General features: G+C 43.6%; 1 protein-coding gene across 1 annotated transcript in view; it reads left to right on the top strand.

Moving 5' to 3' along the window:
• The first annotated feature begins 2,168 nt into the window (after window positions 1-2,168).
• CHST15 (carbohydrate sulfotransferase 15) overlaps window positions 2,169-14,096 on the top strand; it is a 54,321-nt gene continuing 42,393 nt past the window's right edge. The window contains exon 1 of the mRNA XM_074907924.1: window positions 2,169-2,241. The gene's annotated coding sequence lies outside the window, so the exon portion shown is untranslated. The remainder of the gene's footprint in view (window positions 2,242-14,096) is intronic.

Here is a 14,096-nt window from a genome sequence, read left to right as displayed (position 1 = left end):
CTCAAGGGCTCTCCCACCTTTTTTTTTTTTTTTTTTTACCACATAAGCCTGCTCAGAGCTAAGAAATATGTACAAACTTGTTTTAAAAGTGAGATGATACTTTATATGTTGCAGAATAAGCATGGCAACCAGCAGAAATCGTATTTACAGAGGTGGAGGCCAGGAGCTTTCATTTTATGAAAGTCAATGTAGTCAGAGAAAGTTTTACTATAATTTCCATATTGAAATCTCTTGATTTCTTCCCTTTTTGAACATCTTGAATAAAGAGAACTAAAGCCCAATTTTAGTTTTTAGATTTTTTTAGATTATTTATTCTGACTGTTCTTCTGACTCTCATTGTTGATGGTAACACAATTATTTCCTGGACAGTAATTCATTATGACACAGAATTTTGTATTTTCCTCCCCATCTTACCAGGTAATGTTGAAGATAGTTTGTAAGAGTCCATGAGGTGGGTAGACACGACCTTTATGGAGTGCTTGGAAGTTTGAGCTACGGCAGTTAGATCCCACCACCAGGATACTTACTCCAGCTGATGGTTGGTGAGGAATAGTGTGAACAGAGACTTCCCCAGAGAATGAAGATCTTGTTTTCATGACAGTTTCTTTGATTATTTATTTTTTTAATACATAAAAAGGAAGGGAGCACAATTATGAAGAAATCTGGTTAAGCATAATTGCTATTCAGAGCATCACAGGAGGCCTAACAAGGCCTTGGAGGGCAGCATATTTAAACCAGACCAGAAACACTGAATATGCATGAATACTTTATAAATTACAGGTTTCACCCAGTCATGTGGTTTCTTCTGTGAGATTTTTTTTAGCTAAGAATTGGGTGAGAATCAGATGTGACCTGAACAGAGGTACATACACTGTGCTGTAGGGAACGTGTGCGTGTCTGATTTTTAAGTCAGGCTGTTAGTTATTTTGATGTGGTCTTACACGTGTATAATCACCCATTTAAAATCCTGAAACTGTTTGACTCCCAATCACAGCTGTGTAATTTGGAAGCTTCTGTTTTGCATTTTACTATTCATTTACGTACGGTTTCACTGCAAAGCTGATTCCCACAAATTTTTGTAAATTTTAGATGCTTCTGAAAGTTTATAACCTAAGACGGACTTGGTCACGAAGGGAAATAATAAAATGCAGTATTTGCTGTTCTTTCATATTTAGCTCATGCTTCATCACCTCAACTTCTTAGAAATAACGTTGCTGAGTATTAAAGAGGCAGATCTCAGCCCAGCAGTGGGTTCACTTAGGAGGGAAACACGAAGAGCTTTTCCTCCTCCCGTGTGCTCACACGCACCTTGGCCAGCTGCGTGCAGCTGCAGCTGCACAACAACTTCTGATCCCACCAGCTTTGCAAACGCTGCCTTAAACCTTCACCCGAGTCTGCGTGCGCAGCCTCGTCACAGAAGGTGCGTGTCTGTCTCACCTGGATGACTTGGTAGGCTCGACTTTTACTTAGATATTTAGGTGTGTATGGTAGGAGCTTCTTGGCTGAGACTGAACCTTGTGCTTCCTGAGTGGAAGATTTTGGCTTCTCAGCTGACGTTTGTGCTGTTGCCATTTCAGAACTGGACCAGGGCAGTGGACACCTCACGGGAGCTGCAGGACACGCAGCACAAAGTCAAGACTCGCTCAAGTGATGGAGACTGGGCAGCGCCCGGAGCGGTGGGTGTCCTCGGGTTGACCTCTGCCTGCCCCCACCGCAATTTGGGATGCTGGTTCCCCTGAAACACCGGTCTCTTGGGACAGCTCGACATTTCCCCCAGGTTCGCTGGTAAAAGACCCATCTCTGTCCGAAACCTTCCCAGCCAGCCCAGACGGCACCTGGTGCTGCCGGGACCGGGGTCGGGGGGTGTGGGAGGGGGCTGTGTGTGGGGTGCTCCGCGCCCCATCTCCCGCGGAGCCATCGGCAGCGGGGTGGCTCTGCCCAAACCCACCCACCCCCCCCCGCCCGTTTTTCCCAGGGGGGGCCGCTGGGGACCCCCCCGCCCCGCGGAGCCGGCGGGGCCGAGCCGAGCGGCAGCACACCGCCCCCCGCGCTGCGCAGCGCGGCTGGGGAGCGGCGCGGGGCTGCTCCCTCCCTCTTCCTCCTCCTCCTCCTCCTCCCTCTCCTCCTCCTCCTCCTCCTCCGCCCCCCCCCCCCCCCCCCCCCCCGCAGGGCAGAGCCGGCGGAGGCGGCGGGCGCGGACGGGAGGACGAGCGAGCGCGGAGCGGGGCAGAACCGGCGGAGGTAGGTGCGCCGGGATGAGGATGGGGATGGGGAAGGGGGAATTTGGGGGTTCCCCGGGCCGCTGCTCCCCAAGTTTAGAGGCTGCGGGACTTTGCGGGAAGTTGGGCGGGCAGACGGCACGGCGGAGCCGAGCCCCCGGGGCGCGGTGGGGTGCGGAGATACCGCCGGCTCTCCCCCCTCCCCTCCCTTAGTCCAGAGTGAAAGCTGACGGTGCTTCCCCAGGAAACGGGGGAGTCGGGAGAGCACCCACACCCCACACCCCCCCTTCTCCTCCTCCGCGGGGGGGTCCCGGGGGTGCGGGCTGGGGCACTGGGTGCAGCATCCCCCGGTGCTTCGCGGCGGGAGAAAGCGGGGGGGGGGGGGGGGGGAGGCACTTTTCAACCGTGCCCCTGGGCAGGTTGGTGCTCCGGGGAGGACGGAATGATGACAAAGATATTGCAATTTGCTGTCATCTCGCCGGGCTGATCCCTGCTGCCGGCGGAGAACTGCTCATTGGCTAATTGCGCTGGTTTTACGGAGGTTTGGGAGAGAAGACACTTGTAAAGCGGCTTTCTCCGAAAGATTCATTCCATTCCGGCAGCGCATCCAGCCTAGAATTAAGCCGTGGATGGAGGTTGCCATTCACTGATGCATATTTTTAGGTGAAGAGGGGTATTTCTTAAGTGCAAGCTGTTGGCTGTTAAAAATAGCTTCATAGCGTGCTTTTGCTGAGAATGCAGTCAAGGTTCAGTGACGGGTTATTATGGTTAGAGTCTGTTAAGCAACAATTCACCAGCTGAACTTTGGTGTCATATACGGGTTTGTTTTTTTGTTGCCTTTTCTTCCCCCCCCCCCGTGCTGCTTCACTGTAATACTACAGCCGTATTCTGCAATGAATTGGCTTTCTGAGACACAGCTAGATTTGTAGGTTAATAGATGATAGCATTTCTAGGATGGTGCATTTAAACACCTACCAAACTTTGAGGTATGGAAATGTATTTTTTTTTTTTTAATTATATGCTTCTGTGGCCTAAAGTTCTCTTCACATTGATTTGCTTGCATATGACATAAGAATGGTTTCACTTCTTGAACTGTTAGCCAGACAAAAGATCATTATCATCTCCCGTAGAACCAACACGTGCCTTTTGTATTTTGTGACTAAAAAAAGCACAGTAGTCAGCGGAGCAGATTGCAGATTAAAACTCAAAGTTAGCTGCTACGGCTCATGAAGAGTAAATATTTTTAAGGTTTAACTGAAAATCATATGCGCTTGTTTGTGTAAACAAATGCCTAATTGAACAGCACTGCAGCTTCATGCTATCTGGGGACCACTTGATCTCTGGCAAAAAGGGAAATTTCCATCAATAAGAGGTCACAACATATATATAAGCTATTCATAGGTATTTATATCTATGCTATTTATATACATTTATATATGTATTTTACATACAGGCAGACACACACACACATAAATATATACACACTCACTTATAAACAGTAAATACAAATGGAATTTCCCCATAAGCTTTTTTTTTTTTTTTGTCAGTGATTAAAATGTTGTCCCAAGTCTCTTGCCCTGAGAGCTCCTCTGCTGCTGCTGGTACCATTTCACTCTGGGGCATGGAGTCAAAGGATTCATCTGGCTCTTCACATGCCAAAAGAAAGAAAATCAATGTGAATGCAGAAAAGAGGCAACTACTTGTATGACGATTTAGTAGTGAAACTACCTTCCTCCCCCTGCCTTTTTTTTTTTAAAAATGACACTTAAATCCTGTGTCTATAAGTGCAGTCACCATGCAGTTCTGAAATCAATAACAAAATAGTTTTATGGCTCAGATTTTGTAATAGGAGGACTAATCTCAAATTCAGAGTGTTTTGTTTGGTGGTTTGTAAGAGGAACATGATGAAACAGTGGAGATTTACATGACAAAACACTTAATTCCACTAATGCAATGGAAGACACTAATGGATTTTCTTTGCTAAACTAGAAGTAGATATCTGGAAACTGTATAAATGAGAAAGTCGAAGCAGACTCTTGTATTTGAATTATTTCATGTGGTTGAAGTGGAAGGATGAAGTTATGTAGTCCACTAGCAGCATTAGCAAGGATGGGGTTATGTAGGCAAAATCTGAGAGATGCCAACAAGATACTGCTTATATTTTAACGTTATTTTAAGCAACCTGTGGCAGGAACTCTATGAGAACAGGGAGTTTCAGTGGGAAAAGATTATGTTGATAGCCCAGGTGATTTCAGTGTCACACATGTTTTTAAAGACAGACTGTGTCCCGATACTAAAGTCTCTCTCAAAGTATTGGTACGTATTTATGATCAAGTTGTTAGGTGGATGACAGCAAACTCTTCCAAAGTTCATGAGATATTTCTAACCATGACACTACAATCCCTCTACCCCTCAATAAGGATTTCTTATCAAATTCTTCTGCTGACTAGGAAGTGAATCCTTCTTGTTATTAACCATTTTTTCTGAGCGAGTGCTTTCTCATATGTTCATGGGAGCAAAATTTTAAGAAGTCATAACTCAGCGTTGTGTTACCATTATATTCCAATATACTTTCTCTAGAGATAAGTTAGCAGCAGCGGTCAGGTCTTGCCTAAATGACATATCGATTCAGGAAGGTAGAACATCTAACTGTATTTCTCTTTCAGTACAGATACATCACTCAGGTGAAGAAAGCCATCCCTTAAACCGGTGCCAATATGCTCCCTCTCCCTTCTAACTCTTAATTACTTACAGTTACTCCATCCTTCATGGCTGTATATCCCAAAATCAGAAACTCTAAGGAGTTAAATCATTCCAGAGACTTGGGTGATGTGAATCACCCTGTTTCCAACGTCTGATAGAGTTTGCAGGAGCTGTACCCTGGTTTGAACCAGCCTCCCTTAACCCACCTATTTTCCTCTGTACTCTGCGTGGTGAGGGATAACTCTGAATTCCCACCATAGTCCTTGGCTGGGGTTATGTTGCTCAACTGGAAGAATCCAAAGTGCGGTGGAAAAACAAGATAGTTTTCCAATAAGAGAGCACTTTTCTCACTGCTTTTGCCCACAAATTAGTATTTCTTATTTATTTATGTGTTTTAGTGAAGTGTACTGTTTTTCTTGCTGACGAAGTGCGGTGCCAGGTTTGGAGTCTAAATACAGCTATTCACACGAGGGGAAGGGATCTGTAAGCTTCTACAAGTTCTTATCTCAAAGCAGCCTGAATTACACCAATCTCCACTTATACTGCAATTTCACTAAAATTAACTAATTGCGTAGAGCACTGTTGACCCATTCCCTTCAAAATACGTAGGGCTGTCTATGTATCTAACAGAAAGTGTGTTATATAGTCACACTGGCTGTTTGTCCGTGAGTCCTTTTCATTTGTGTTTCCCGGGCTGAAAGACATGATTGCAATTCTGTCCTGGTTGCTTGATTTGGTTTTTACATGCGAGGGAGACAGGAAAGCTACCGAGGAGCTGGAGTGTGGCAGGCATGTTGCAACGGCAGCACTGTAATCCTTTGATTACACAGCTGTGCTTGACATGCCACTAAACAGCACTTCAGGGGCAAGCAGTTAATGTAGCTTTGCCATGGAATATTTATTAATTTGTGTTACACCTGGTTTCCAGCAGCTGTTGAACGTGGCTTGTAAGCACTAGTTTTAAGGAGCGTGGCATCCTCTGCAAGAAGAGATAACCAGGTGATGCGCCTGATACCTAGCGAGAAGATGCAGAAAGAAAAATGATGTCCAGTGGGTACTGGTGGCTGATGGCAATGACAAGGCTGCTGTGGTGGTGGTGGGAGGCCAGATGTGGTGATGAATGTGAATAGGAGTGAGTGGTCCATGGTTCTGTCCCAGTGCTCCACCTCTGTCCCCCCGTGGCAGCGCGCAGGAGGTCATGGACACACCAGCCCCAACCCATTGCCCTGCCTCTTCCCGTTCCCAGATCCAGCTTCTTAAATTCCCACAATAGCTTGAACTGGCTAAAATGCATGTTTTCCAAATCTCTACAGTGGTGAGCCTGCTGGTTTCCTTATGAATTAGCTATAAATGAAGTAGTAAACATAAACTAACCCAACTCCAGACACATTTTTGGAGCTCCTGGTACAGCAAGCCTTCTTCCCTTGGTCTGCAGAAAGCAGCTAAAGGCCCTGTGACGTTAGGGAGGGTGAAAGGCACTTGTCTGCCAAGGTGCCTGCCTTCTGTGTAACGAGTTTCCTTTGAAATAAACAGTCCTGTGGAGAAATGTGGTGATGGAGAGGTAGGGAAGTTACACAGGCTTTTATTCTTTTATATACCAAGCACTACAAAATATACACAGTTCTAAAACTTACTGTGCAATCATTTGGACTCACCAAGTATATATTTTGTAAATAAGTGTGGTTTTTTATGCCAACCCTGTATCTGAGGTAGGTCGCTCCTCACTGTACAAGGTGCAGATCTGTACCTAAATAGCAAAATACTAAACCTGACATTTTTCATTTGCTTCACGCCCTCCAGTAGGGAAAAATATATTTCACAGGGAGATATTTTTCCTGTAAATAACCCTTGATGTTCAGTGTGGGTGAATGTACCCTGCTATCTTACCATAACATTAGAAAAACTGATGAGATTGGAAAAGACTCTTGTCTTATTATTTTTTTGCATGTGTTGGTGCATGGCTTAAATCTGCCAAGTTTAAGTGAGACCTGGTAACTTCTCAGGTTTGCATGGAATATAGGGAAGGACATTTCTTTCAAATAACAGCAGTTGTTGTGTTACAGGTGAATTTTAACTGGGAAGAACTGTGAGATCAAACAAAAAGAAGATAAAATGTAAGGTTCAAAGAAGTGCAGAGAAAACAAGATAAGGCTGCTTTGAAAAAATGCAAAACTTCTGTGAGATGTGTAGGAAAAATAATAAAGGTTTATCCACAACATGTGTACTTAGTGGGTCAAAGAAGCCTGGTAGATGGTAATGTTGAAAGAGTGCTATGAAAGTGGGCAGCACGTTAGATGTGAGTTTGCAATATTGGATGGTTTCAGATGATTGAAGATGATAATGTCCTTATGTGCTCTACATGCTCAGTTAAAGTTCAGGTCTTGTAGCAGTATGGGGAAAAAAGCACTTAATTAAAGTGCTTTAGATCTGGCACCGAAATAGTAGTGAGTTATCAAAAACTAGAAGAGACCTCAGGATTCTGGAAGGTTTTACACATGATTTGAAGAAAATGCAAGAGCCCAGTGTTAACCTCGCTGTGCCGAAGCTAGGATATAATGGCCTTTGAGTGCCAGAATTTATTAATCCAAAGGAGGAGGACTCTGACTGGTGCAGCCAGGAGGTTTGACTGTGTAAAGCTTGAAATGGAAGGAACTGGAGGATAGTTAAGAGATTATTAGGAGTGTATATCATGTAATGAGACAGGTTTGCCTGCAGGGCCAGCTCTTCACGGGGGACATTCATCTCCTGAAAATTCTTTAACAGGTCTTAAAAACAACACTTCTTTGAAAGTCCATCAAATGGCTTATCTAATATTCCTTCCCAGTCTCTTCGATTTTGGCTACTTGTTAGTTGAGAAATTTGTCTTCCAAGTGAGGAAAAGAAAGTCAGGTAAGACCATCAGGAGGCCTGCATGGATGAGCAAGGAGCTCCTGGACAATCTCAAACATAAAAAGGAAGCCTACAGAGGGTAGAAGCAAGGACAGGTAGCCTGGGAGGAATACAGAGCAACTCTCCAAGCAGCCAGGAATCAGGTTAGGAAGGCCAAAGCCCTGAGAGAATTAAATCTGGTCAGGGATGTCAAGGACAATGAGAAAAGCTTTTACAGGTATGTTGGTGATAAAAGGAAGACGAGGGAAAATACGCGCCCACTCTGGAAGGAAAAGTGAGACTTGGTGACCTGGATGCGGAGAAGGACAAGGTACTCAATGACTTTTTTTCCTCAGTCTGCACTGGCAAGTGCTTCAGCCACCCCACTCAAGACACAGAAGGTAAAGGTGTGGACTGGGAGAAGGAAGAACCTCCGGCTGGAGGAGAAGACCAGATTCAGGGTCATCTAAGGGACCTGAAGGTTCACAAGTCCATGGGACCTAATGGGTTGCATCTGCGGGTCCTGAGGGAACTGGCAGATGAAGTGGCTCAGCCACTATTCATCATATCTGAGAAGTAGTGGCAGTCTGGTGAAGTTCCTGCTGTCTGAAAAAGGGGTAACATAACCCCCGTTTTTAAAAAGGGAAAAAAGGAAGACCTAGGGAACTACTATCCAGTCAGTCTTATCTCTGTGCCTTAGGGTAGATCAAGATCATGGAGTGGATCCTCCTGGAAAATATGCTAGGGCATGTGGAAAATAAGGAGGTGATTTTTGATGGTCAACATGGCTTCACTAAGTGCTAATCATGCCTGACAAATTTGGTGGCCTTCTACAATGGGGTTACAGTATTGGTGGATAAGGGAAGACAAACTGATGTCATCTACTTGGACCTGTGCAAACCTTTTGGCAGCATCCCACATGACATCCTTGTCTCTAAATTGGAGAGACGTGGATTTGATGGACGGAGCACTCGGTGGGTAAGGAATTGGCTGGATGGTCACACTCAAAGGGTTGGGGTCAACGGCTCCACGTCCAAGTGTTGAGCAGTGGTGAGTGGTGTCCTCAGGGGTGGGTGTTGGGACCGGCGCTGTTTAACATCTTTGTCAGCGACATGGACAGTGGGATCGAGGCACCCTCAGCAAGTTCACCAACGACCCCGAGCTGTGTGGGGCGGTGACACGCCGGAGGGAAGGGATGTGCCATCCAGAGGGACCTGGACAGGCTGGAGAGGTGGGACATGCAAACCCCATGGAGTTCAACAAGGCCAAGGGCAAGGTCCTGCCCATGGGTCGGGGCAATCCCCAGCACAAATCCAGGCTGGGCGAGGAGTGGCTGGAGAGCAGCCCCGAGGAGAAGGACTTGGGGGTATCAGTGGATGGAAAACTGACTGTGAGCCAGCAACGTGCGCTGGCAGCCCAGAAAGGCCCCGTGTGCTGGGCTGCACCCAGAGCAGGGTGGGCAGCAGGGCCAGGGGGGGATTCTCCCCTCTGCTCCGCTCTGTGAGACCCCCCTGCAGGGCTGGGTCCAGCTCTGGGGCACCAACAGCAGAAGGACACGGACCTGCTCGAGCGGGGCCAGAGGAGGCCACGGAGATGCTGGGGGGGCTGGAGCCCCCCCTGTGAGGACAGGCTGAGAGTGTTGGGGGGTTCAGCCTTAGAGCAGCCTGCTGGCACTTAAGGGGCTACAGGAAAGGCGGGGAGGGACTCTTGATCAGGGGGTGTAGGGATAGGACAACGGGTAATGATTTTAAACTGACAGAGGGGAGATTTCCATTAGATATAAGGAAGACATTTTTTCCTGTGAGGGTGGTGAGACATTGGCACAGGTTGCCCCTATTCAATAGATATTAAATAGATAATGTTAAATAGATATTGTTAATATTAAGTTAAATGGCTGATGGATCTGAAATTTCTGGAATTTTCAAAGAACGCTCTGAAAGCACAGCTCTTCATAGATCTCTTTCACCATGCTAGTACCTTTTCCACCATAGGTCAGTAGTTGTGCTTCTCTTCCGTCTTCAGTCACTGGTTAGTGCATTTGTAGGGCTCCTGCTGTACAGTGAATCCTTCTGGCTTAATTATTAAAGCCTGAGGAAGTTTCCTGGGGCCATTTCTGGAAAAGATGTTGGATGCTGCTTTGTTGAAGTGGAAGAGGAGCAGGTTGCATGTGCACATCAGGTTTTGAGCCCATACAGAGCTGATGACAGCTTAGCTCCCTGAAGGAATATGGGTTCACACTGTGCTGTTGTGAAGGATCAGGGACTCTGCTTGTTTTGTGTCTCCCAGGAGCTCCAGACTGGGATAACACTGTGATATCTGGGTTGTAACTGCATGTGCAAGTGCAGAGGTTGGGTAAAAATACTGGATAAAAACACTGCTTCGTGTTAAAGGCTACCAATGACAACATGAGCTACAGTGGTGGTCTCTTCATTTAAAAAGACAAAAAGATGTTCTTGAGCACATCACTATTGAGCATTACAGCTTTATGCCCTGAGCAACTCATTGGAGCCATTCATAAAGTAAATAATTTAGATGAAAAAATTCATAAATTATAGAGCTATGAAAACAGTATCTCAGGTTGAGGATTAACTTGCCTGAGGAACAGATAAGGATAAATCAGAATGAAACCACTATCGTTCTTGACATTTAGTATTAGAATTACTTTGGAAAGCTATTTATGCCAGCTTTAAAACAGTTTCAACAAGAAATGAGATGTGAGAGGTGAACAGAAGGGAACAGCGGAACCTAAGCTCATGCCTCTCATTATAGGAAAGAGGAAAAATTCATTTGTCTAACATCAGGCTATTTTAAATACTGAAGTGTTTAACTCTTCAGAGAACATTTTTGAACCTTGCTAAGCAGATCAGCAAAATTAAAAATACACAGTGTAGTAAAATGGAATACATGTTGGTAGCCATGGAAATCCCATGTGGATTTCTCTTGCATTAGGGTAGATCAAGAGTAATTCAGCTCTTGGTTTTCACCGGTGTAAGAGGGACCAGAATCTGGCTCCTCCAACTTGTGGGCACTGAAAATGTTTTCTGGTTGTTTTAGAGAAGTTCAGAGTCCTCTGCTGATGAAGTGTGTGGCTGTAGTGGTAAGGTTGGTAAACCGAAGCAGTGGTCTGCTGTAACACTCTGGTACTTCAGAGTGAGGAACTTTTAGCCTAGTCCCCACTATATTTTTTTTAATTACATTTAAATTTTTTAAATTAAAAAAAATAACATGTCAGTCTTTGGGTAAAAATATCCTTCTTAGATGACTTCAGATCACCTGCTTCTCATTTCTGTATACAGCTTTAAAAATTGAGTATTCTTATTGTTTGATATCTGAGTTCCAAGATTGCAATAACTCATTCTGGTGTAATACAGGGGAATGCATAAAAAGCTTCTGCTGGCTTTTGATAGCTTTTTCTTTCAATGGTGCCCATTAAGTGGGTGTAGTAATCTCTCCAGTTTTCCAGTTTATTATCTTGCTGTTGTAGTACACTGGATAATAAATGAAAAAAAAGCACTAAAAATGTACTGTGAAAATACAGGTAAGCCTGTGATTTTTGTCGGACTACTACAATTCGTAGATTCTAAGACTTTTCAGTGTTAGGAAATGAGCTGAAACTTTATGACAATGTATATTTGTACATTAAAGATACTTGCCCGTTACTGAAAGAAGAATATCCCAACTATAATCGCTAAAAATTTGACACTGCAATATTTTTAATAACCTTTTTGTGTATTTTTAAATATAACAAATAATTCCGAAATAGCAAATATCATTAAGTTGCATTTAACAAAAAAAAAGGAGGGTTTCAAATGAGATAATATAAATGCTGCGTTCATTCCAAACAGCAGTTCTCGGGATGAACCTCTGGCTTCATTAAAGTCAATGAAATGTCTTCCTGCTGACTTCAGCATGGCAGGATTTAAAGAAAAAAAAGAAATGGGATCTTCAAAAGTTTTCTTCTTGATGAGTGACTGGAGCTAAAGTCATTCAGCTGTATTTTTTCTGTGCATATGTTCTATAGTTCAGCCAGGAAGTCTTAAGGTGAAGATAATAGCTGGTGGGGTTGAGGGTATGTGGAAAGGAAATAATATTTCTCTTTGAAGGAATATATCAATAGTTGCGTTATCCCAGAGGTCCCTTTTTATTGAGAAACTGCAGGCATGTGCCCATTTCAGTGCTAAGGGAAGCTGACCGTGCAGGTGGACATTGGTGTTAAGGATATTTAGGCCTTAAAATTGATGGAAAGCCCCAAAGTCTAACTCTTTATTTAAAGTATTCCATTACTGCATTGTGTGGGTAGGAGTTGGGGCATTATTTTGCATCAAGTGTAGCACTCAGGCATGGTTTTAGGGACATTTTTAGCTTTGTCCTTTGGGCATCAAGGATTTTTATGTAGCAATTGAATAGGAGGAAGGAATTAATTTGATTTAGCGATGTCAAACTGAAAATGAAGTTCCTCCTAGCACATCCTTCGAAGAACACTCAATGGCTCTGCATTTAGCCTGCCATCCGCTTTATTTTTGCAGGGATATTTTTGAACTTCCTCTGCTGATAAATATTTGGAGTCTGTTTATATTTCCTCTAATTTCTGTTAGATAGTGCTTAGAGATTTTTTTCCATAAATACTTATTACTGAAGAAATTGGTGTTACAAGCCTTGAAATTGCAGTGCTAGCAATTTTGTAATTTTAACTGGAGCTGACTGACAGTCTATTTATTAATTATCCAAGAGAGGCTTATAGCCTTCTGAAAGACAACTTTATTTCTAGACTGTAGGAGTTAGAAGGGCAGTTATAATTGCTTTATGTCTGGAGTGCAGGTTTAGGTGCAGAAGGCTTGGCTGGATTAGATGTGACCATCACTGAGGATCAATAAGGTATGAAAAGTGCAAAGATTTTCAAATTTGTAACATTTTTAGATTTTTAGTCACCAGGATGCTGTTAACCTCAGAATGAAAATTGCAGGTGTTTCTTTTTTTTTTTTTTTTTTTCTTTTTTTGTTTAGCTAAAAGAGAACGAAAAACAATCCAGAGAAACCTGAGTTGAAATTAATTACTTTGAGTGCTTGAAGGATTTCCTTTGCAAAATTCTGGGCAGCCTTTTCTTACGTCCTGGCTCTGTACGAGTCTCACTGGTGTTGCCCAGTTAAATCTTAGTGCTGTTTTGTTACGCCTTGCTAATTCCTTTTCGGGATCATGTTTTTCCTGATGTGAATATGACAATCCCACTTTAATTAGATAACAGCAGTTGTCACCATGCATAGGGACTGTGATGCCTAGGAGTCTCAGAAGTATCTGTGTCAAAAAAAATAAATAAAACATCTAAAAATCTTTACTAAGAGGCAGTAAACTTAAAAATGGGGCTGGTTAACAGCACTGAAATGAGACACCTTATTATATTACACCATATAGCCACCAGATGTCACTTATTTTGTGCACCACTGTGCTGGGGAGAAATATGCCCTTGGTATGTAAAAGATAAAAAAAAACCCCAGGAACTTGCTGTAAGTGGCTTTGTTTCGGTTTGTATTCATAATTGGCAACTGTCTTCCTTGATAAATATTTTCGTCTTAAAATAGACTGTATAGACTCGTTTCTCACAGATAAGATAGACTTGCATTTTTTATGAGCTTTAAATGTCAGCAGTGACATTTTGAAATTCAGTCTTTAAGAAAATAATTAATAGGCTTACTAAATTTTCTAAAGGATGAAAGTACCTTGTATGGAAAGGACAGTTATTATTATGAACTGTACTATCATTAAAGACACTTTAAACAGTGGCTTAAATATATATTCATCTTCAGGCGAGTTAAAAGCATTGAGATGATTCCTAAAGTCATGCAGGACTTAAAGCAAGATGGAATTACGTGTAGGCAGGGGAAGGACCACTTCTGAAATCAGAGAACAGCATCCACTTGTAGAACAACCCAATTCATCCTCAGGGTTTAAAGGCTTCCAAGAAAAGTGTAAATAAAGATATATAGATAGATGGGGATATATCTCTAAAGTGGAAAAAGAACCCTTGGTAGCCAATGCAAAAGCTCTTTTTCCTGACCCCAGTGAGCATGAGTGTGATGGACTAATTGCTCACCGCTGAGAGGGAGCAAAGGGCTTGTGATCTGGGTGGTGGTGTCCAGCACTGGCTTTTCCCTCCGATTACCAGAGATGCTAAACTGACAGGTGCAGCCCCTCTTCCTTCTCCATGGTCACACAGGCCTCGTGCTCATTTATTTTTTGGTCTGTACTCAAAGGCAGCACCGTTAGAAAGGGGAAATTTAATTTTCTGCAGTTGAAGCAGACAGGCGGAAA

The sequence above is a fragment of the Athene noctua genome, chromosome 5 (assembly GCF_965140245.1).
Source record: "Athene noctua chromosome 5, bAthNoc1.hap1.1, whole genome shotgun sequence".
Lineage (NCBI taxonomy): Eukaryota > Metazoa > Chordata > Aves > Strigiformes > Strigidae > Athene > Athene noctua.
The sequence above is the reverse complement of the archived record's forward strand: the minus strand, read 5'-3'. Positions and strand labels throughout refer to the sequence as shown.